Source organism: Oncorhynchus kisutch, unplaced genomic scaffold (genome assembly GCF_002021735.2).
Source record: "Oncorhynchus kisutch isolate 150728-3 unplaced genomic scaffold, Okis_V2 scaffold3947, whole genome shotgun sequence".
Taxonomy (NCBI): Eukaryota; Metazoa; Chordata; class Actinopteri; order Salmoniformes; family Salmonidae; genus Oncorhynchus; species Oncorhynchus kisutch.
The window spans coordinates 257,173-279,573 of NW_022265892.1; the positions used below are offsets into that span (position 1 = coordinate 257,173).

Genomic DNA, 22,401 nt, shown 5'->3' on the forward strand with positions numbered 1-22,401 from the left:
TCCTTGAATGAGCTATCGGACAGAAACGTTGGGGTCCGTCTCTATGGGCCGAGACGGTCGCAATGCACCTAGTCTTGTGTCTCTGAGACTTTTCATAAATGTCGTCATTTTCGTAATGGTCAAAATGAATTGAAATCATTGCAAATGTACGAGGCTGTTTCTCGGTCCGAGAACCTTCTAGAGCCACCTAACTCACCACGCACTATCGACCGGAGGTCTAGAACAGGATTTTAAAGTTTCGGAACTCTAGGTCTGACGGTTCTTTTTTAGCTCGAACAAAGCTAACTATTGCAGTCACTGTCTGTCTCTACGCACCCCAATACGTCCCTCCATCCAAGTTGTGTTTTAGTGTGATTTATTTTTCCTTTGAAATTTTATGGGAAAAATGACTGATTTACAGTTCATGGGGGTTGCCTAATCACATCTATGAAGTTTTGGAAAGATCTGACTTTTTTAACCCCTCGAAACATCCCCTGAGACACCAATTATGGCACTTCCGGTTGGCACAGGAAGCTATAAGTCAACACATATCCTCACTGGGGTATGCTTTTACAGAATCCTGAGTTTTAAGTCCTTACTTTAAGAATTGACTGATTTACACAGGGTTGAATGCACTATGTCTATCAAACTGCAGGCAGGGTATGAATAAACACTTTTAGGGTGATTTTAACCACTTCCGGTTGGTCCAGGAAGCTTAGAATCAACACAGGTAGACCTCATAGTGGCCTGATGGACTGTCATCGAAGACAGGTTCATACGACATTCATAACCCACATAGGCTTCAGGTTGAATTTAGGGGTGCAGGCAATGTATTCCTATGGGGAAAGAAGTCAATGCAAACTCTTTGAAGTAAACACCTTCTTTTAACTATTAAGGGTTAATGCCACACGGTCAACGTTAGGCTTGCACGGATCGGGAGGACCTTAGGAACGTACCTGAGGTCGAATTGTGCTTCTCACCCTAACGGTTCTCTCACTGTCACCCAAAAGCAAATGACGTTGTGGGGCAGGCTTCATTTTGGGCCTACTTTTCTAATGGTCGCTGCGCTTAGACCCAGCGAGCTACGGTCAAGCGGGATATCTCATTGAACTCGGCACGGCCTAGAGATTATGTTTATGCCATTGCCTGCTCTCTGTGTCTTTGAGCACCGCACTTTATCACTCCATCCTTGCTGTGTGTGTGTGTGAGAGCTTTTCTTTGACATCTGCTGGGAGAAATGACTGATTTACAGTTTAGGAGGGTTACCTAGTCACACATATGAAGTTTTGGAGAGATGTGACTTTTCTAACCCTTCAAAACAGACAGTGTGACCCAATTAAAGGCACTTCCGGTTGGCACAGGAAGCTATAAGTAAACACATGTCTTGATTGACATAGAAACTTAAAGAATCCTGAGTTTTAAGTCTTTAAGTTAAGGTCGAATTGTGCTTCTCACCTTAATGGTTCTCTCACTGTCACCCAAAAGCAAATGACATTGAGGGCCAGCCTTCATTTTGGGCCTACTTTTCTAATGGTCGCTGTGCTTAGACCGAGCGAGCTACGGTCAAGCGTCTTGTTGCATCTTGTTGAACTCGGCACGGCCTAGAGAATATGGAAATGCCATTGTAGGCTTTGTGTGTCTTTAAGCACCGCACTTTGTCACTCCATCCTTGCTGTGTGTGTGTTTCTGTGTGTGTGTGTGTGAGAGAGAGCTTTTCTTTGTCATCTGTTGGGAGAAATGACTGACTTACAGTTTATGGGGTTGCCTAATCACACATATGAAGTTTTGAAAAGATCTGACCTTTTAAGGCACTTCCGGTTGGCACAGGAAGCTATAAATAAACTTATATCCTGATTGGGGTATGCCTTTACATAATCCTGAGTTTTAAGTCTTTACGTTAAGAACTGAGTTATTTACGGAGGGTTTAGTGAGTGTGTGTTATTTCAGAAAATCATAGAAAATCACAGAAATCTCGCAGAGCTCCGCAGCACACTTTAAAAAGATTCGTAAGAACACCCTGCAACTGGATCTGTAACCGTTGAAAAAAAAAAACCTATCCGTGAACATCACCAATCTGTCGTTGTACGATTTCTCTTAAAGGACGATAGATAAATGGCTGGTTCTTTTTTTATTGACACCGGAGGCTCCTTGACTTTGACGTGAAGTGGAAAAATATTTTCTCTCTAAGTTTTTTTTAAAATATTTTTTTCATTAATAAAACTATATGTTATCGCTTTGTCATTATGGGGTATTGTGTATAGTACCCATTAACAACTAGCGGTCACATCAAGCAGCTGTAATGACAGAAAATAATCTAGGTAGACTGCAAGGTTTAGACAAAACTCAACTGTTTCAAACCAAATGCTAGCCTCTCGGCATTGGGAAATATTGAATATTACAAAATGTTTCCGCACGGTTTCGAACCGGGGACCTTTCGCGTGTGAGGCGAACGTGATAACCACTACACTACGGAAACCTAATGTGTGGAAAACTAAGGGTGTGACTGACTTTCGCGTGTGAGGCGAACGTGATAACCACTACACTACTGAAACTACAATACAAAAAGAGGAAGTCGTGGAAAATATTAGGAATGCCCACAAGTCTACCTCACATAATATCCCAAATTGAGTACCACAGAAAGAGCCATAATACCCATTAAAAACTAGCGGTCAAACAGGAAAATGGTTCCAATCGTTTTTCCACCATTCATATTCCCCACGGGGGACTTTAAAAACACTTGAAATAAGGGCTGTATTTCTTGTCAGCTTACCCTGGCATGGTAAACTATTTGAATCAGTATGGACCTCAGACCACACGTAGCAGGAATGTATTCAGAGCGCCCAAGCTAGCCACACATGCAGAGTGCGTTACGCGACTAAAAAAGGTATGTCTGAATAGCAAATATTGAGAAGTGCGAAGGAAAAGCATGAATTCTGAAATTGGGACCGAGTCCTAAGTGAATAGGCTTACTGTCCAATTTTTTTAAATATGTTTCCGCCCGGTCTCGAACCGGGGACCATTCGCGTGTTAAGCGAACGTGATAACCACTACACTACGGAAACCTAATGAGTGGAATTCAAAGGGTGTGACTGACTTTGGCTGGGTGGGACATTTATCGCTCTCAGAACCTAATGAAATCAGAAATTACTTAGTCCATTAATTAAGCAATAAGGCTTGAGAAGCCGGGAATTATTGTGTGCCGCCGGCTCTTGGAAGAGGCTTGGTGGTTCAAAACTTCTTCCATTTAAGAGTGATGGAAGCCACTGTGTTCTTGGGTATCTTCAATGCTGCAGAAATGACCAATCATTTGAATTTACCACAGGTGGACTCCAATCAAGTTAAAGAAATATCTAAGGATGATCAATGGAAACAGGATGGACCTGAGCTCAATTTCCAGCCTCATAGCAAAGGGTCTGAAAACGTATGTAAATACGTTTTTTTTAAAATATTTTTTTCATTAATAAAAACTATATGTTATCGCTTTGTCATTATGGGGTATTGTGTATAGTACCCATTAAAAACTAGCGGTCACATCAAGCAGCTGTAATGACAGAAAATAATCTAGGTAGACTGCAAGGTTTAGACAAAACTCAACTGTTTCAAACCAAATGGTAGCCTCTGGGCATTGGGAAATATTGAATATTACAAAATGTTTCCGCACGGTTTCGAACCGGGGACCTTTCGCGTGTGAGGCGAATGTGATAACCACTACACTACGGAAACCTAATGTGTGGAAAACTAAGGGTGTGACTGACTTTCGCGTGTGAGGCGAACGTGATAACCACTACACTACTGAAACTACAATACAAAAAGAGGAAGTCGTGGAAAATATTAGGAATGCCCACAAGTCTACCTCACATAATATCCCAAATTGAGTACCACAGAAAGAGCCATAATACCCATTAAAAACTAGCGGTCAAACAGGAAAATGGTTCCAATCGTTTTTCCACCATTCATATTCCCCACGGGGGATTTTAAAAACACTTGAAATAAGGGCTGTGTTTCTTGCCAGCTTACCCTGGCATGGTAAACTATTTGAATCATTATGGACCTCAGACCACACGTAGCAGGAATGTATTCAGAGCGCCCAAGCTAGCCACACATGCAGAGTGCGTTACGCGACTAAAAAAGGTATGTCTGAATAGCAAATATTGAGAAGTGCGAAGGAAAAGCATGAATTCCGAAATTGGGACCGAGTCCTAAGTGAATAGGCTTACTGTCCAATTTTTTTGAATATGTTTCCGCCCAGTCTCGAACCGGGGACCTTTCGCGTGTTAAGCGAATGTGATAACCACTACACTACAGAAACCTAATGAGAGGAATTCAAAGGGTGTGACTGACTTTGGCTGGGTGGGACATTTATCGCTCTCAGAACCTAATGAAATCAGAAATTACTTAGTCCATTAATTAAGCAATAAGGCTTGAGAAGCCGGGAATTATTGTGTGCCGCCGGCTCTTGGAAGAGGCTTGGTGGTTCAAAACTTCTTCCATTTAAGAGTGATGGAAGCCACTGTGTTCTTGGGTATCTTCAATGCTGCAGAAATGACCAATCATTTGAATTGACCACAGGTGGACTCCAATCAAGTTAAAGAAATATCTAAGGATGATCAATGGAAACAGGATGGACCTGAGCTCAATTTCCAGCCTCATAGCAAAGGGTCTGAAAACGTATGTAAATACGTTTTTTTTTAAATATTTTTTTCATTAATAAAAACTATATGTTATCGCTTTGTCATTATGGGGTATTGTGTATAGTACCCATTAAAAACTAGCGGTCACATCAAGCAGCTGTAATGACAGAAAATAATCTAGGTAGACTGCAAGGTTTAGACAAAACTCAACTGTTTCAAACCAAATGGTAGCCTCTGGGCATTGGGAAATATTGAATATTACAAAATGTTTCCGCACGGTTTCGAACCGGGGACCTTTCGCGTGTGAGGCGAATGTGATAACCACTACACTACGGAAACCTAATGTGTGGAAAACTAAGGGTGTGACTGACTTTCGCGTGTGAGGCGAACGTGATAACCACTACACTACTGAAACTACAATACAAAAAGAGGAAGTCGTGGAAAATATTAGGAATGCCCACAAGTCTACCTCACATAATATCCCAAATTGAGTACCACAGAAAGAGCCATAATACCCATTAAAAACTAGCGGTCAAACAGGAAAATGGTTCCAATCGTTTTTCCACCATTCATATTCCCCACGGGGGATTTTAAAAACACTTGAAATAAGGGCTGTGTTTCTTGTCAGCATACCCTGGCATGGTAAACTATTTGAATCATTATGGACCTCAGACCACACGTAGCAGGAATGTATTCAGAGCGCCCAAGCTAGCCACACATGCAGAGTGCGTTACGCGACTAAAAAAGGTATGTCTGAATAGCAAATATTGAGAAGTGCGAAGGAAAAGCATGAATTCTGAAATTGGGACCGAGTCCTAAGTGAATAGGCTTACTGTCCAATTTTTTAAAATATGTTTCCGCCCGGTCTCGAACCGGGGACCTTTCGCGTGTTAAGCGAACGTGATAACCACTACACTACAGAAACCTAATGAGTGGAATTCAAAGGGTGTGACTGACTTTGGCTGGGTGGGACATTTATCACTCTCAGAACCTAATGAAATCAGAAATTACTTAGTCCATTAATTAAGCAATAAGGCTTGAGAAGCCGGGAATTATTGTGTGCCGCCGGCTCTTGGAAGAGGCTTGGTGGTTCAAAACTTCTTCCATTTAAGAGTGATGGAAGCCACTGTGTTCTTGGGTACCTTCAATGCTGCAGAAATGACCAATCATTTGAATTTACCACAGGTGACTCCAATCAAGTTAAAGAAATATCTAAGGATGATCAATGGAAACAGGATGGACCTGAGCTCAATTTCCAGCCTCATAGCAAAGGGTCTGAAAACGTATGTAAATACGTTTTTTTTTAAATCTTTTTTTCATTAATAAAAACTATATGTTATCGCTTTGTCATTATGGGGTATTGTGTATAGTACCCATTAAAAACTAGCGGTCACATCAAGCAGCTGTAATGATAGAAAACAATCTACATTTTAGTTTGTTTTACCTTGGATTATATTGCCATTTATTTGGATATATCCATTACAATGACCCTGATAAATGAATTTGCCTGGCTCAGAGAAGCTGTCAGTCTGGTCACATTCATACAGATCGCACGGAGGAGGTCCCCCAAAAAACGGCAACATTGATCCACAGGTCGGAGAGGTAGACAGCAAGGTTTAGACAAACCTCAACTGTTTCAAACCAAATGTTAGCCTCTGGGCATTGGGAAATATTGAATATTACAAAATGCTTCCGCCCGGTTTCGAACCGGGGACCTTTCGCGTGTGAGGCGAACTTGATAACCACTACACTACGGAAACCTAATGAGTGGAATTCAAAGGGTGTGGCTGACTTTGGCTGGGTGGGACGTTTATCGCTCTCAGAACCTAATGAAATCAGAAATTACTTAGTCCATTAATTAAGCAATAAGGCTTGAGAAGCCGGGAATTATTGTGTGCCGCCGGCTCTTGGAAGAGGCTTGGTGGTTCAAAACTTCTTCCATTTAAGAGTGATGGAAGCCACTGTGTTCTTGGGTACCTTCAATGCTGCAGAAATGACCAATCATTTGAATTTACCACAGGTGGACTCTAATCAAGTTGAAGAAACATCTAAGGATGATCAATGGAAACAGGATGAACCTGAGCTCAATTTCCAGCCTCATAGCAAAGGGTCTGAAAACGTATGTATATAAGTTTTTTTTTAAATATTTTTTTCATTAATAAAAACTATATGTTATCGCCTTGTCATTATGGGGTATTGTGTATAGTACCCATTAACAACTAGCGGTCACAGCAAGCAGCTGTAATGACAGAAAATAATCTAGGTAGACTGCAAGGTTTAGACAAAACTCAACTGTTTCAAACCAAATGCTAGCCTCTGGGCATTGGGAAATATTGAATATTACAAAATGTTTCCGCACGGTTTCGAACCGGGGACCTTTGGCGTGTGAGGCGAATGTGATAACCACTACACTACGGAAACCTAATGTGTGGAAATCTAAGGGTGTGACTGACTTTCGCGTGTGAGGCGAACGTGATAACCACTACACTACTGAAACTACAATACAAAAAGAGGAAGTCGTGGAAAATATTAGGAATGCCCACAAGTCTACCTCACATAATATCCCAAATTGAGTACCACAGAAAGAGCCATAATACCCATTAAAAACTAGCGGTCAAACAGGAAAATGGTTCCAATCGTTTTTCCACCATTCATATTCCCCACGGGGGATTTTAAAAACACTTGAAATAAGGGCTGTGTTTCTTGTCAGCTTACCCTGGCATGGTAAACTATTTGAATCATTATGGACCTCAGACCACACGTAGCAGGAATATATTCAGAGCGCCCAAGCTAGCCACACATGCAGAGTGCGTTACGCGACTAAAAAAGGTATGTCTGAATAGCAAATATTGAGAAGTGCGAAGGAAAAGCATGAATTCCGAAATTGGGACCGAGTCCTAAGTGAATAGGCTTACTGTCCAATTTTTTTAAATATGTTTCCGCCCGGTCTCGAACCAGGGACCTTTCGCGTGTTAAGCGAACGTGATAACCACTACACTACAGAAACCTAATGAGTGGAATTCAAAGGGTGTGACTGACTTTGGCTGGGTGGGACATTTATCGCTCTCAGAACGTAATGAAATCAGAAATGACTTAGTCCATTAATTAAGCAATAAGGCTTGAGAAGCCGGGAATTATTGTGTGCCGCCGGCTCTTGGAAGAGGCTTGGTGGTTCAAAACTTCTTCCATTTAAGAGTGATGGAAGCCACTGTGTTCTTGGGTACCTTCAATGCTGCAGAAATGACCAATCATTTGAATTTACCACAGGTGGACTCCAATCAAGTTGAAGAAATATCTAAGGATGATCAATGGAAACAGGATGGACCTGAGCTCAATTTCCAGCCTCATAGCAAAGGGTCTGAAAACGTATGTAAATACGTTTTTTTTCAATCTTTTTTTCATTAATAAAAACTATATGTTATCGCTTTGTCATTATGGGGTATTGTGTATAGTACCCATTAAAAACTAGCGGTCACATCAAGCAGCTGTAATGATAGAAAACAATCTACATTTTAGTTTGTTTTACCTTGGATTATATTGCCATTTATTTGGATATATCCATTACAATGACCCTGATAAATGAATTTGCCTGGCTCAGAGAAGCTGTCAGTCTGGTCACATTCATACAGATCGCACGGAGGAGGTCCCCCAAAAAACGGCAACATTGATCCACAGGTCGGAGAGGTAGACAGCAAGGTTTAGACAAACCTCAACTGTTTCAAACCAAATGTTAGCCTCTGGGCATTGGGAAATATTGAATATTACAAAATGCTTCCGCCCGGTTTCGAACCGGGGACCTTTCGCGTGTGAGGCGAACTTGATAACCACTACACTACGGAAACCTAATGAGTGGAATTCAAAGGGTGTGGCTGACTTTGGCTGGGTGGGACGTTTATCGCTCTCAGAACCTAATGAAATCAGAAATTACTTAGTCCATTAATTAAGCAATAAGGCTTGAGAAGCCGGGAATTATTGTGTGCCGCCGGCTCTTGGAAGAGGCTTGGTGGTTCAAAACTTCTTCCATTTAAGAGTGATGGAAGCCACTGTGTTCTTGGGTACCTTCAATGCTGCAGAAATGACCAATCATTTGAATTTACCACAGGTGGACTCTAATCAAGTTGAAGAAACATCTAAGGATGATCAATGGAAACAGGATGAACCTGAGCTCAATTTCCAGCCTCATAGCAAAGGGTCTGAAAACGTATGTATATAAGTTTTTTTTTAAATATTTTTTTCATTAATAAAAACTATATGTTATCGCCTTGTCATTATGGGGTATTGTGTATAGTACCCATTAACAACTAGCGGTCACAGCAAGCAGCTGTAATGACAGAAAATAATCTAGGTAGACTGCAAGGTTTAGACAAAACTCAACTGTTTCAAACCAAATGCTAGCCTCTGGGCATTGGGAAATATTGAATATTACAAAATGTTTCCGCACGGTTTCGAACCGGGGACCTTTGGCGTGTGAGGCGAATGTGATAACCACTACACTACGGAAACCTAATGTGTGGAAAACTAAGGGTGTGACTAACTTTCGCGTGTGAGGCGAACGTGAAAACCACTACACTACTGAAACTACAATACAAAAAGAGGAAGTCGTGGAAAATATTAGGAATGCCCACAAGTCTACCTCACATAATATCCCAAATTGAGTACCACAGAAAGAGCCATAATACCCATTAAAAACTAGCGGTCAAACAGGAAAATGGTTCCAATCGTTTTTCCACCATTCATATTCCCCACGGGGGATTTTAAAAACACTTGGAATAAGGGCTGTGTTTCTTGTCAGCTTACCCTGGCATGGTAAACTATTTGAATCATTATGGACCTCAGACCACACGTAGCAGGAATATATTCAGAGCGCCCAAGCTAGCCACACATGCAGAGTGCGTTACGCGACTAAAAAAGGTATGTCTGAATAGCAAATATTGAGAAGTGCGAAGGAAAAGCATGAATTCCGAAATTGGGACCGAGTCCTAAGTGAATAGGCTTACTGTCCAATTTTTTTAAATATGTTTCCGCCCGGTCTCAAACCAGGGACCTTTCGCGTGTTAAGCGAACGTGATAACCACTACACTACAGAAACCTAATGAGTGGAATTCAAAGGGTGTGACTGACTTTGGCTGGGTGGGACATTTATCGCTCTCAGAACCTAATGAAATCAGAAATTACTTAGTCCATTAATTAAGCAATAAGGCTTGAGAAGCCGGGAATTATTGTGTGCCGCCGGCTCTTGGAAGAGGCTTGGTGGTTCAAAACTTCTTCCATTTAAGAGTGATGGAAGCCACTGTGTTCTTGGGTACCTTCAATGCTGCAGAAATGACCAATCATTTGAATTTACCACAGGTGGACTCCAATCAAGTTGAAGAAATATCTAAGGATGATCAATGGAAACAGGATGGACCTGAGCTCAATTTCCAGCCTCATAGCAAAGGGTCTGAAAACGTATGTAAATACGTTTTTTTTTAAATCTTTTTTTCATTAATAAAAACTATATGTTATCGCTTTGTCATTATGGGGTATTGTGTATAGTACCCATTAAAAACTAGCGGTCACATCAAGCAGCTGTAATGACAGAAAACAATCTACATTTTAGTTTGTTTTACCTTGGATTATATTGCCATTTATTTGGATATATCCATTACAATGACCCTGATAAATGAATTTGCCTGGCTCAGAGAAGCTGTCAGTCTGGTCACATTCATACAGATCGCACGGAGGAGGTCCCCCAAAAAACGGCAACATTGATCCACAGGTCGGAGAGGTAGACAGCAAGGTTTAGACAAACCTCAACTGTTTCAAACCAAATGTTAGCCTCTGGGCATTGGGAAATATTGAATATTACAAAATGCTTCCGCCCAGGTTTCGAACCGGGGACCTTTCGCGTGTGAGGCGAACGTGATAACCACTACACTACGGAAACCTAATGAGTGGAATTCAAAGGGTGTGGCTGACTTTGGCTGGGTGGGACGTTTATCGCTCTCAGAACCTAATGAAATCAGAAATTACTTAGTCCATTAATTAAGCAATAAGGCTTGAGAAGCCGGGAATTATTGTGTGCCGCCGGCTCTTGGAAGAGGCTTGGTGGTTCAAAACTTCTTCCATTTAAGAGTGATGGAAGCCACTGTGTTCTTGGGTACCTTCAATGCTGCAGAAATGACCAATCATTTGAATTTACCACAGGTGGACTCTAATCAAGTTGAAGAAACATCTAAGGATGATCAATGGAAACAGGATGAACCTGAGCTCAATTTCCAGCCTCATAGCAAAGGGTCTGAAAACGTATGTATATAAGTTTTTTTTTAAATATTTTTTTCATTAATAAAAACTATATGTTATCGCCTTGTCATTATGGGGTATTGTGTATAGTACCCATTAACAACTAGCGGTCACAGCAAGCAGCTGTAATGACAGAAAATAATCTAGGTAGACTGCAAGGTTTAGACAAAACTCAACTGTTTCAAACCAAATGCTAGCCTCTGGGCATTGGGAAATATTGAATATTACAAAATGTTTCCGCACGGTTTCGAACCGGGGACCTTTGGCGTGTGAGGCGAATGTGATAACCACTACACTACGGAAACCTAATGTGTGGAAAACTAAGGGTGTGACTAACTTTCGCGTGTGAGGCGAACGTGAAAACCACTACACTACTGAAACTACAATACAAAAAGAGGAAGTCGTGGAAAATATTAGGAATGCCCACAAGTCTACCTCACATAATATCCCAAATTGAGTACCACAGAAAGAGCCATAATACCCATTAAAAACTAGCGGTCAAACAGGAAAATGGTTCCAATCGTTTTTCCACCATTCATATTCCCCACGGGGGATTTTAAAAACACTTGGAATAAGGGCTGTGTTTCTTGTCAGCTTACCCTGGCATGGTAAACTATTTGAATCATTATGGACCTCAGACCACACGTAGCAGGAATATATTCAGAGCGCCCAAGCTAGCCACACATGCAGAGTGCGTTACGCGACTAAAAAAGGTATGTCTGAATAGCAAATATTGAGAAGTGCGAAGGAAAAGCATGAATTCCGAAATTGGGACCGAGTCCTAAGTGAATAGGCTTACTGTCCAATTTTTTTAAATATGTTTCCGCCCGGTCTCAAACCAGGGACCTTTCGCGTGTTAAGCGAACGTGATAACCACTACACTACAGAAACCTAATGAGTGGAATTCAAAGGGTGTGACTGACTTTGGCTGGGTGGGACATTTATCGCTCTCAGAACCTAATGAAATCAGAAATTACTTAGTCCATTAATTAAGCAATAAGGCTTGAGAAGCCGGGAATTATTGTCTGCCGCCGGCTCTTGGAAGAGGCTTGGTGGTTCAAAACTTCTTCCATTTAAGAGTGATGGAAGCCACTGTGTTCTTGGGTACCTTCAATGCTGCAGAAATGACCAATCATTTGAATTTACCACAGGTGGACTCCAATCAAGTTGAAGAAATATCTAAGGATGATCAATGGAAACAGGATGGACCTGAGCTCAATTTCCAGCCTCATAGCAAAGGGTCTGAAAACGTATGTAAATACGTTTTTTTTTAAATCTTTTTTTCATTAATAAAAACTATATGTTATCGCTTTGTCATTATGGGGTATTGTGTATAGTACCCATTAAAAACTAGCGGTCACATCAAGCAGCTGTAATGATAGAAAACAATCTACATTTTAGTTTGTTTTACCTTGGATTATATTGCCATTTATTTGGATATATCCATTACAATGACCCTGATAAATGAATTTGCCTGGCTCAGAGAAGCTGTCAGTCTGGTCACATTCATACAGATCGCACGGAGGAGGTCCCCCAAAAAACGGCAACATTGATCCACAGGTCGGAGAGGTAGACAGCAAGGTTTAGACAAACCTCAACTGTTTCAAACCAAATGTTAGCCTCTGGGCATTGGGAAATATTGAATATTACAAAATGCTTCCGCCCGGTTTCGAACCGGGGACCTTTCGCGTGTGAGGCGAACTTGATAACCACTACACTACGGAAACCTAATGAGTGGAATTCAAAGGGTGTGGCTGACTTTGGCTGGGTGGGACGTTTATCGCTCTCAGAACCTAATGAAATCAGAAATTACTTAGTCCATTAATTAAGCAATAAGGCTTGAGAAGCCGGGAATTATTGTGTGCCGCCGGCTCTTGGAAGAGGCTTGGTGGTTCAAAACTTCTTCCATTTAAGAGTGATGGAAGCCACTGTGTTCTTGGGTACCTTCAATGCTGCAGAAATGACCAATCATTTGAATTTACCACAGGTGGACTCTAATCAAGTTGAAGAAACATCTAAGGATGATCAATGGAAACAGGATGAACCTGAGCTCAATTTCCAGCCTCATAGCAAAGGGTCTGAAAACGTATGTATATAAGTTTTTTTTTAAATATTTTTTTCATTAATAAAAACTATATGTTATCGCCTTGTCATTATGGGGTATTGTGTATAGTACCCATTAACAACTAGCGGTCACAGCAAGCAGCTGTAATGACAGAAAATAATCTAGGTAGACTGCAAGGTTTAGACAAAACTCAACTGTTTCAAACCAAATGCTAGCCTCTGGGCATTGGGAAATATTGAATATTACAAAATGTTTCCGCACGGTTTCGAACCGGGGACCTTTGGCGTGTGAGGCGAATGTGATAACCACTACACTACGGAAACCTAATGTGTGGAAAACTAAGGGTGTGACTAACTTTCGCGTGTGAGGCGAACGTGAAAACCACTACACTACTGAAACTACAATACAAAAAGAGGAAGTCGTGGAAAATATTAGGAATGCCCACAAGTCTACCTCACATAATATCCCAAATTGAGTACCACAGAAAGAGCCATAATACCCATTAAAAACTAGCGGTCAAACAGGAAAATGGTTCCAATCGTTTTTCCACCATTCATATTCCCCACGGGGGATTTTAAAAACACTTGGAATAAGGGCTGTGTTTCTTGTCAGCTTACCCTGGCATGGTAAACTATTTGAATCATTATGGACCTCAGACCACACGTAGCAGGAATATATTCAGAGCGCCCAAGCTAGCCACACATGCAGAGTGCGTTACGCGACTAAAAAAGGTATGTCTGAATAGCAAATATTGAGAAGTGCGAAGGAAAAGCATGAATTCCGAAATTGGGACCGAGTCCTAAGTGAATAGGCTTACTGTCCAATTTTTTTAAATATGTTTCCGCCCGGTCTCAAACCAGGGACCTTTCGCGTGTTAAGCGAACGTGATAACCACTACACTACAGAAACCTAATGAGTGGAATTCAAAGGGTGTGACTGACTTTGGCTGGGTGGGACATTTATCGCTCTCAGAACCTAATGAAATCAGAAATTACTTAGTCCATTAATTAAGCAATAAGGCTTGAGAAGCCGGGAATTATTGTGTGCCGCCGGCTCTTGGAAGAGGCTTGGTGGTTCAAAACTTCTTCCATTTAAGAGTGATGGAAGCCACTGTGTTCTTGGGTACCTTCAATGCTGCAGAAATGACCAATCATTTGAATTTACCACAGGTGGACTCCAATCAAGTTGAAGAAATATCTAAGGATGATCAATGGAAACAGGATGGACCTGAGCTCAATTTCCAGCCTCATAGCAAAGGGTCTGAAAACGTATGTAAATACGTTTTTTTTTAAATCTTTTTTTCATTAATAAAAACTATATGTTATCGCTTTGTCATTATGGGGTATTGTGTATAGTACCCATTAAAAACTAGCGGTCACATCAAGCAGCTGTAATGATAGAAAACAATCTACATTTTAGTTTGTTTTACCTTGGATTATATTGCCATTTATTTGGATATATCCATTACAATGACCCTGATAAATGAATTTGCCTGGCTCAGAGAAGCTGTCAGTCTGGTCACATTCATACAGATCGCACGGAGGAGGTCCCCCAAAAAACGGCAACATTGATCCACAGGTCGGAGAGGTAGACAGCAAGGTTTAGACAAACCTCAACTGTTTCAAACCAAATGTTAGCCTCTGGGCATTGGGAAATATTGAATATTACAAAATGCTTCCGCCCGGTTTCGAACCGGGGACCTTTCGCGTGTGAGGCGAACTTGATAACCACTACACTACGGAAACCTAATGAGTGGAATTCAAAGGGTGTGGCTGACTTTGGCTGGGTGGGACGTTTATCGCTCTCAGAACCTAATGAAATCAGAAATTACTTAGTCCATTAATTAAGCAATAAGGCTTGAGAAGCCGGGAATTATTGTGTGCCGCCGGCTCTTGGAAGAGGCTTGGTGGTTCAAAACTTCTTCCATTTAAGAGTGATGGAAGCCACTGTGTTCTTGGGTACCTTCAATGCTGCAGAAATGACCAATCATTTGAATTTACCACAGGTGGACTCTAATCAAGTTGAAGAAACATCTAAGGATGATCAATGGAAACAGGATGAACCTGAGCTCAATTTCCAGCCTCATAGCAAAGGGTCTGAAAACGTATGTATATAAGTTTTTTTTTAAATATTTTTTTCATTAATAAAAACTATATGTTATCGCCTTGTCATTATGGGGTATTGTGTATAGTACCCATTAACAACTAGCGGTCACAGCAAGCAGCTGTAATGACAGAAAATAATCTAGGTAGACTGCAAGGTTTAGACAAAACTCAACTGTTTCAAACCAAATGCTAGCCTCTGGGCATTGGGAAATATTGAATATTACAAAATGTTTCCGCACGGTTTCGAACCGGGGACCTTTGGCGTGTGAGGCGAATGTGATAACCACTACACTACGGAAACCTAATGTGTGGAAAACTAAGGGTGTGACTAACTTTCGCGTGTGAGGCGAACGTGAAAACCACTACACTACTGAAACTACAATACAAAAAGAGGAAGTCGTGGAAAATATTAGGAATGCCCACAAGTCTACCTCACATAATATCCCAAATTGAGTACCACAGAAAGAGCCATAATACCCATTAAAAACTAGCGGTCAAACAGGAAAATGGTTCCAATCGTTTTTCCACCATTCATATTCCCCACGGGGGATTTTAAAAACACTTGGAATAAGGGCTGTGTTTCTTGTCAGCTTACCCTGGCATGGTAAACTATTTGAATCATTATGGACCTCAGACCACACGTAGCAGGAATATATTCAGAGCGCCCAAGCTAGCCACACATGCAGAGTGCGTTACGCGACTAAAAAAGGTATGTCTGAATAGCAAATATTGAGAAGTGCGAAGGAAAAGCATGAATTCCGAAATTGGGACCGAGTCCTAAGTGAATAGGCTTACTGTCCAATTTTTTTAAATATGTTTCCGCCCGGTCTCGAACCAGGGACCTTTCGCGTGTTAAGCGAACGTGATAACCACTACACTACAGAAACCTAATGAGTGGAATTCAAAGGGTGTGACTGACTTTGGCTGGGTGGGACATTTATCGCTCTCAGAACCTAATGAAATCAGAAATTACTTAGTCCATTAATTAAGCAATAAGGCTTGAGAAGCCGGGAATTATTGTGTGCCGCCGGCTCTTGGAAGAGGCTTGGTGGTTCAAAACTTCTTCCATTTAAGAGTGATGGAAGCCACTGTGTTCTTGGGTACCTTCAATGCTGCAGAAATGACCAATCATTTGAATTTACCACAGGTGGACTCCAATCAAGTTGAAGAAATATCTAAGGATGATCAATGGAAACAGGATGGACCTGAGCTCAATTTCCAGCCTCATAGCAAAGGGTCTGAAAACGTATGTAAATACGTTTTTTTTTAAATCTTTTTTTCATTAATAAAAACTATATGTTATCGCTTTGTCATTATGGGGTATTGTGTATAGTACCCATTAAAAACTAGCGGTCACATCAAGCAGCTGTAATGATAGAAAACAATCTACATTTTAGTTTGTTTTACCTTGGATTATATTGCCATTTATTTGGATATATCCATTACAATGACCCTGATAAATGAATTTGCCTGGCTCAGAGAAGCTGTCAGTCTGGTCACATTCATACAGATCGCACGGAGGAGGTCCCCCAAAAAACGGCAACATTGATCCACAGGTCGGAGAGGTAGACAGCAAGGTTTAGACAAACCTCAACTGTTTCAAACCAAATGTTAGCCTCTGGGCATTGGGAAATATTGAATATTACAAAATGCTTCCGCCCGGTTTCGAACCGGGGACCTTTCGCGTGTGAGGCGAACTTGATAACCACTACACTACGGAAACCTAATGAGTGGAATTCAAAGGGTGTGGCTGACTTTGGCTGGGTGGGACGTTTATCGCTCTCAGAACCTAATGAAATCAGAAATTACTTAGTCCATTAATTAAGCAATAAGGCTTGAGAAGCCGGGAATTATTGTGTGCCGCCGGCTCTTGGAAGAGGCTTGGTGGTTCAAAACTTCTTCCATTTAAGAGTGATGGAAGCCACTGTGTTCTTGGGTACCTTCAATGCTGCAGAAATGACCAATCATTTGAATTTACCACAGGTGGACTCTAATCAAGTTGAAGAAACATCTAAGGATGATCAATGGAAACAGGATGAACCTGAGCTCAATTTCCAGCCTCATAGCAAAGGGTCTGAAAACGTATGTATATAAGTTTTTTTTTAAATATTTTTTTCATTAATAAAAACTATATGTTATCGCCTTGTCATTATGGGGTATTGTGTATAGTACCCATTAACAACTAGCGGTCACAGCAAGCAGCTGTAATGACAGAAAATAATCTAGGTAGACTGCAAGGTTTAGACAAAACTCAACTGTTTCAAACCAAATGCTAGCCTCTGGGCATTGGGAAATATTGAATATTACAAAATGTTTCCGCACGGTTTCGAACCGGGGACCTTTGGCGTGTGAGGCGAATGTGATAACCACTACACTACGGAAACCTAATGTGTGGAAAACTAAGGGTGTGACTAACTTTCGCGTGTGAGGCGAACGTGATAACCACTACACTACTGAAACTACAATACAAAAAGAGGAAGTCGTGGATAATATTAGGAATGCCCACAAGTCTACCTCACATAATATCCCAAATTGAGTACCACAGAAAGAGCCATAATACCCATTAAAAACTAGCGGTCAAACAGGAAAATGGTTCCAATCGTTTTTCCACCATTCATATTCCCCACGGGGGATTTTAAAAACACTTGGAATAAGGGCTGTGTTTCTTGTCAGCTTACCCTGGCATGGTAAACTATTTGAATCATTATGGACCTCAGACCACACGTAGCAGGAATATATTCAGAGCGCCCAAGCTAGCCACACATGCAGAGTGCGTTACGCGACTAAAAAAGGTATGTCTGAATAGCAAATATTGAGAAGTGCGAAGGAAAAGCATGAATTCCGAAATTGGGACCGAGTCCTAAGTGAATAGGCTTACTGTCCAATTTTTTTAAATATGTTTCCGCCCGGTCTCGAACCAGGGACCTTTCGCGTGTTAAGCGAACGTGATAACCACTACACTACAGAAACCTAATGAGAGGAATTCAAAGGGTGTGACTGACTTTGGCTGGGTGGGACATTTATCGCTCTCAGAACCTAATGAAATCAGAAATTGCTTAGTCCATTAATTAAGCAAGAAGGCTTGAGAAGCCGGGAATTATTGTGTGCCGCCGGCTCTTGGAAGAGGCTTGGTGGTTCAAAACTTCTTCCATTTAAGAGTGATGGAAGCCACTGTGTTCTTGGGTACCTTCAATGCTGCAGAAATGACCAATCATTTGAATTTACCACAGGTGGACTCCAATCAAGTTAAAGAAATATCTAAGGATGATCAATGGAAACAGGATGGACCTGAGCTCAATTTCCAGCCTCATAGCAAAGGGTCTGAAAACGTATGTAAATATGTTTTTTTTAAATATTTTTTTCATTAATAAAAACTATATGTTATCGCTTTGTCATTATGGGGTATTGTGTATAGTACCCATTAAAAACTAGCGGTCACATCAAGCAGCTGTAATGATAGAAAATAATCTACATTTTAGTTTGTTTTAACTTGGATTATATTGCCATTTATTTGGATATATCCATTACAATGACCCTGATAAATGAATTTGCCTGGCTCAGAGAAGCTGTCAGTCTGGTCACAATCATTCAGATCGCACGGAGGAGGTCCCCCAAAAAACGGCAACATTGATCCACAGGTCGGAAAGGTAGACAGCAAGGTTTAGACAAACCTCAACTGTTTCAAACCAAATGTTAGCCTCTGGGCATTGGGAAATATTGAATATTACAAATTGCTTCCGCCCGGTTTCGAACCGGGGACCTTTCGCGTGTGAGGCGAACGTGATAACCACTACACTACGGAAACCTAATGAGTTTAATTCAAAGGGTGTGGCTGACTTTGGCTGGGTGGGACGTTTATCGCTCTCGGAACCTAATGAAATCAGAAATTACTTTGTCCATTAATTAAGCAATAAGGCTTGAGAAGCCGGGAATTATTGTGTGCCGCCGGCTCTTGGAAGAGGCTTGGTGGTTCAAAACTTCTTCCATTTAAGAGTGATGGAAGCCACTGTGTTCTTGGGTACCTTCAATGCTGCAGAAATGACCAATCATTTGAATTTACCACAGGTGGACTCCAATCAAGTTGAAGAAACATCTAAGGATGATCAATGGAAACAGGATGAACCTGAGCTCAATTTCCAGCCTCATAGCAAAGGGTCTGAAAACGTATGTATATAAGTTTTTTTTGTAAAAAAAAATTTCATTAATAAAAACTATATGTTATCGCTTTGTCATTATGGGGTATTGTGTATAGTACCCATTAAAAACTAGCGGTCACATCAAGCAGCTGTAATGACAGAAAATAATCTCGGTAGACTGCAAGGTTTAGACAAAACTCAACTGTTTCAAACCAAATGCTAGCCTCTGGGCATTGGGAAATATTGAATATTACAAAATGTTTCCGCACGGTTTCGAACCGGGGACCTTTCGCGTGTGAGGCGAACGTGATAACCACTACACTACGGAAACCTAATGTGTGGAAAACTAAGGGTGTGACTGACTTTCGCGTGTGAGGCGAACGTGATAACCACTACACTACTGAAACTACAATACAAAAAGAGGAAGTCGTGGATAATATTAGGAATGCCCACAAGTCTACCTCACATAATATCCCAAATTGAGTACCACAGAAAGAGCCATAATACCCATTAAAAACTAGCGGTCAAACAGGAAAATGGTTCCAATCGTTTTTCCACCATTCATATTCCCCACGGGGGATTTTAAAAACACTTGAAATAAGGGCTGTGTTTCTTGTCAGCTTACCCTGGCATGGTAAACTATTTGAATCATTATGGACCTCAGACCACACGTAGCAGGAATGTATTCAGAGCGCCCAAGCTAGCCACACATGCAGAGTGCGTTACGCGACTAAAAAAGGTATGTCTGAATAGCAAATATTGAGAAGTGCGAAGGAAAAGCATGAATTCCGAAATTGGGACCGAGTCCTAAGTGAATAGGCTTACTGTCCAATTTTTTTAAATATGTTTCCGCCCGGTCTCGAACCGGGGACCTTTCGCGTGTTAAGCGAACGTGATAACCACTACACTACAGAAACCTAATGAGAGGAATTCAAAGGGTGTGACTGATTTTGGCTGGGTGGGACATTTATCGCTCTCAGAACCTAATGAAATCAGAAATTACTTAGTCCATTAATTAAGCAATAAGGCTTGAGAAGCCGGGAATTATTGTGTGCCGCCGGCTCTTGGAAGAGGCTTGGTGGTTCAAAACTTCTTCCATTCAAGAGTGATGGAAGCCACTGTGTTCTTGGGTACCTTCAATGCTGCAGAAATGACCAATCATTTGAATTTACCACAGGTGGACTCCAATCAAGTTAAAGAAATATCTAAGGATGATCAATGGAAACAGGATGGACCTGAGCTCAATTTCCAGCCTCATAGCAAAGGGTCTGAAAACGTATGTAAATATGTTTTTTTTAAATATTTTTTTCATTAATAAAAACTATATGTTATCGCTTTGTCATTATGGGGTATTGTGTATAGTACCCATTAAAAACTAGCGGTCACATCAAGCAGCTGTAATGACAGAAAATAATCTACATTTTAGTTTGTTTTATCTTGGATTATATTGCCATTTATTTGGATATATCCATTACAATGACCCTGATAAATGAATTTGCCTGGCTCAGAGAAGCTGTCAGTCTGGTCACAATCATACAGATCGCACGGAGGAGGTCCCCCAAAAAACGGCAACATTGATCCACAGGTCGGAAAGGTAGACAGCAAGGTTTAGACAAACCTCAACTGTTTCAAACCAAATGTTAGCCTCTGGGCATTGGGAAATATTGAATATTACAAAATGCTTCTGCCCGGTTTCGAACCGGGGACCTTTCGCGTGTGAGGCGAACGTGATAACCACTACACTACGGAAACCTAATGAGTGTAATTCAAAGGGTGTGGCTGACTTTGGCTGGGTGGGACATTTATCGCTCTCAGAACCTAATGAAATCAGAAATTACTTAGTCCATTAATTAAGCAATAAGGCTTGAGAAGCCGGGAATTATTGTGTGCCGCCGGCTCTTGGAAGAGGCTTGGTGGTTCAAAACTTCTTCCATTTAAGAGTGATGGAAGCCACTGTGTTCTTGGGTACCTTCAATGCTGCAGAAATGACCAATCATTTGAATTTACCACAGGTGGACTCCAATCAAGTTAAAGAAATATCTAAGGATGATCAATGGAAACAGGATGGACCTGAGCTCCATTTCCAGCCTCATAGCAAAGGGTCTGAAAACGTATGTATATAAGTTTTTTTTTTTTTTTTTTTTTTCATTAATAAAAACTATATGTTATCGCTTTGTCATTATGGGGTATTGTGTATAGTACCCATTAACAACTAGCGGTCACATCAAGCAGCTGTAATGACAGAAAATAATCTAGGTAGACTGCAAGGTTTAGACAAAACTCAACTGTTTCAAACCAAATGCTAGCCTCTGGGCATTGGGAAATATTGAATATTACAAAATGTTTCCGCACGGTTTCGAACCGGGGACCTTTCGCGTGTGACGAGAACGTGATAACCACTACACTACGGAAACCTAATGTGTGGAAAACTAAGGGTGTGACTGACTTTCGCGTGTGAGGCGAACGTGATAACCACTACACTACTGAAACTACAATACAAAAAGAGGAAGTCGTGGAAAATATTAGGAATGCCCACAAGTCTACCTCACATAATATCCCAAATTGAGTACCACAGCAAGAGCCATAATACCCATTAAAAACTAGCGGTCGAACAGGAAAATGCTTCCAATCGTTTTTCCACCATTCATGTTCCCCACGGGGGATTTTAAAAACACTTGAAATAAGGGCTGTGTTTCTTGTCGGCTTACCCTGGCATGGTAAACTATTTGAATCATTATGGACCTCAGACCACACGTAGCAGGAATGTATTCAGAGTGCCCAAGCTAGCCACACATGCAGAGTGCGTTACGCGACTAAAAAAGGTATGTCTGAATAACAAATATTGAGAAGTGCGAAGGAAAAGCATGAATTCCGAAATTGGGACCGAGTCCTAAGTGAATTGGCTTACTGTCCAATTTTTTAAAATATGTTTCCGCCCGGTCTCAAACCGGGGACCTTTCGCGTGTTAAGCGAACGTGATAACCACTACACTACAGAAACCTAATGAGTGGAATTCAAAGGGTGTGGCTGACTTTGGCTGGGTGGGACATTTATCGCTCTCAGAACCTAATGAAGTCAGAAATTACTTAGTCCATTAATTAAGCAATAAGGCTTGAGAAGCCGGGAATTATTGTGTGCCGCCGGCTCTTGGAAGAGGCTTGGTGGTTCAAAACTTCTTCCATTTAAGAGTGATGGAAGCCACT

General features: G+C 41.1%; 22 non-coding genes across 22 annotated transcripts; all 22 read right to left on the bottom strand.

The window, feature by feature from the left end:
• Window positions 1–2,382: 2,382 nt before the first annotated feature.
• trnav-cac (transfer RNA valine (anticodon CAC)) lies at window positions 2,383–2,455 on the bottom strand. Its single transcript has one exon. It is a non-coding gene; the product is annotated as a tRNA-Val (tRNA).
• A 513-nt stretch (window positions 2,456–2,968) lies between these two features.
• Window positions 2,969–3,041, bottom strand: trnav-aac (transfer RNA valine (anticodon AAC)). The gene has a single exon. It is a non-coding gene; the product is annotated as a tRNA-Val (tRNA).
• Window positions 3,042–3,629: 588 nt separating this feature from the next.
• On the bottom strand, window positions 3,630–3,702 carry trnav-cac (transfer RNA valine (anticodon CAC)). The gene has a single exon. It is a non-coding gene; the product is annotated as a tRNA-Val (tRNA).
• Window positions 3,703–4,215: 513 nt separating this feature from the next.
• Window positions 4,216–4,288, bottom strand: trnav-aac (transfer RNA valine (anticodon AAC)). The gene has a single exon. It is a non-coding gene; the product is annotated as a tRNA-Val (tRNA).
• Window positions 4,289–4,876: 588 nt separating this feature from the next.
• Window positions 4,877–4,949, bottom strand: trnav-cac (transfer RNA valine (anticodon CAC)). The gene has a single exon. It is a non-coding gene; the product is annotated as a tRNA-Val (tRNA).
• A 513-nt stretch (window positions 4,950–5,462) lies between these two features.
• trnav-aac (transfer RNA valine (anticodon AAC)) lies at window positions 5,463–5,535 on the bottom strand. Its single transcript has one exon. It is a non-coding gene; the product is annotated as a tRNA-Val (tRNA).
• A 762-nt stretch (window positions 5,536–6,297) lies between these two features.
• On the bottom strand, window positions 6,298–6,370 carry trnav-cac (transfer RNA valine (anticodon CAC)). Its single transcript has one exon. It is a non-coding gene; the product is annotated as a tRNA-Val (tRNA).
• A 1,174-nt stretch (window positions 6,371–7,544) lies between these two features.
• trnav-aac (transfer RNA valine (anticodon AAC)) lies at window positions 7,545–7,617 on the bottom strand. Its single transcript has one exon. It is a non-coding gene; the product is annotated as a tRNA-Val (tRNA).
• Window positions 7,618–8,379: 762 nt separating this feature from the next.
• On the bottom strand, window positions 8,380–8,452 carry trnav-cac (transfer RNA valine (anticodon CAC)). Its single transcript has one exon. It is a non-coding gene; the product is annotated as a tRNA-Val (tRNA).
• Window positions 8,453–9,626: 1,174 nt separating this feature from the next.
• Window positions 9,627–9,699, bottom strand: trnav-aac (transfer RNA valine (anticodon AAC)). The gene has a single exon. It is a non-coding gene; the product is annotated as a tRNA-Val (tRNA).
• A 2,011-nt stretch (window positions 9,700–11,710) lies between these two features.
• On the bottom strand, window positions 11,711–11,783 carry trnav-aac (transfer RNA valine (anticodon AAC)). The gene has a single exon. It is a non-coding gene; the product is annotated as a tRNA-Val (tRNA).
• A 763-nt stretch (window positions 11,784–12,546) lies between these two features.
• Window positions 12,547–12,619, bottom strand: trnav-cac (transfer RNA valine (anticodon CAC)). Its single transcript has one exon. It is a non-coding gene; the product is annotated as a tRNA-Val (tRNA).
• A 1,174-nt stretch (window positions 12,620–13,793) lies between these two features.
• On the bottom strand, window positions 13,794–13,866 carry trnav-aac (transfer RNA valine (anticodon AAC)). Its single transcript has one exon. It is a non-coding gene; the product is annotated as a tRNA-Val (tRNA).
• A 763-nt stretch (window positions 13,867–14,629) lies between these two features.
• trnav-cac (transfer RNA valine (anticodon CAC)) lies at window positions 14,630–14,702 on the bottom strand. Its single transcript has one exon. It is a non-coding gene; the product is annotated as a tRNA-Val (tRNA).
• A 1,174-nt stretch (window positions 14,703–15,876) lies between these two features.
• trnav-aac (transfer RNA valine (anticodon AAC)) lies at window positions 15,877–15,949 on the bottom strand. The gene has a single exon. It is a non-coding gene; the product is annotated as a tRNA-Val (tRNA).
• Window positions 15,950–16,712: 763 nt separating this feature from the next.
• On the bottom strand, window positions 16,713–16,785 carry trnav-cac (transfer RNA valine (anticodon CAC)). The gene has a single exon. It is a non-coding gene; the product is annotated as a tRNA-Val (tRNA).
• Window positions 16,786–17,959: 1,174 nt separating this feature from the next.
• trnav-aac (transfer RNA valine (anticodon AAC)) lies at window positions 17,960–18,032 on the bottom strand. Its single transcript has one exon. It is a non-coding gene; the product is annotated as a tRNA-Val (tRNA).
• A 762-nt stretch (window positions 18,033–18,794) lies between these two features.
• Window positions 18,795–18,867, bottom strand: trnav-cac (transfer RNA valine (anticodon CAC)). Its single transcript has one exon. It is a non-coding gene; the product is annotated as a tRNA-Val (tRNA).
• Window positions 18,868–19,456: 589 nt separating this feature from the next.
• trnav-cac (transfer RNA valine (anticodon CAC)) lies at window positions 19,457–19,529 on the bottom strand. The gene has a single exon. It is a non-coding gene; the product is annotated as a tRNA-Val (tRNA).
• A 513-nt stretch (window positions 19,530–20,042) lies between these two features.
• On the bottom strand, window positions 20,043–20,115 carry trnav-aac (transfer RNA valine (anticodon AAC)). Its single transcript has one exon. It is a non-coding gene; the product is annotated as a tRNA-Val (tRNA).
• A 762-nt stretch (window positions 20,116–20,877) lies between these two features.
• trnav-cac (transfer RNA valine (anticodon CAC)) lies at window positions 20,878–20,950 on the bottom strand. Its single transcript has one exon. It is a non-coding gene; the product is annotated as a tRNA-Val (tRNA).
• Window positions 20,951–22,125: 1,175 nt separating this feature from the next.
• On the bottom strand, window positions 22,126–22,198 carry trnav-aac (transfer RNA valine (anticodon AAC)). The gene has a single exon. It is a non-coding gene; the product is annotated as a tRNA-Val (tRNA).
• Window positions 22,199–22,401: the final 203 nt, after the last annotated feature.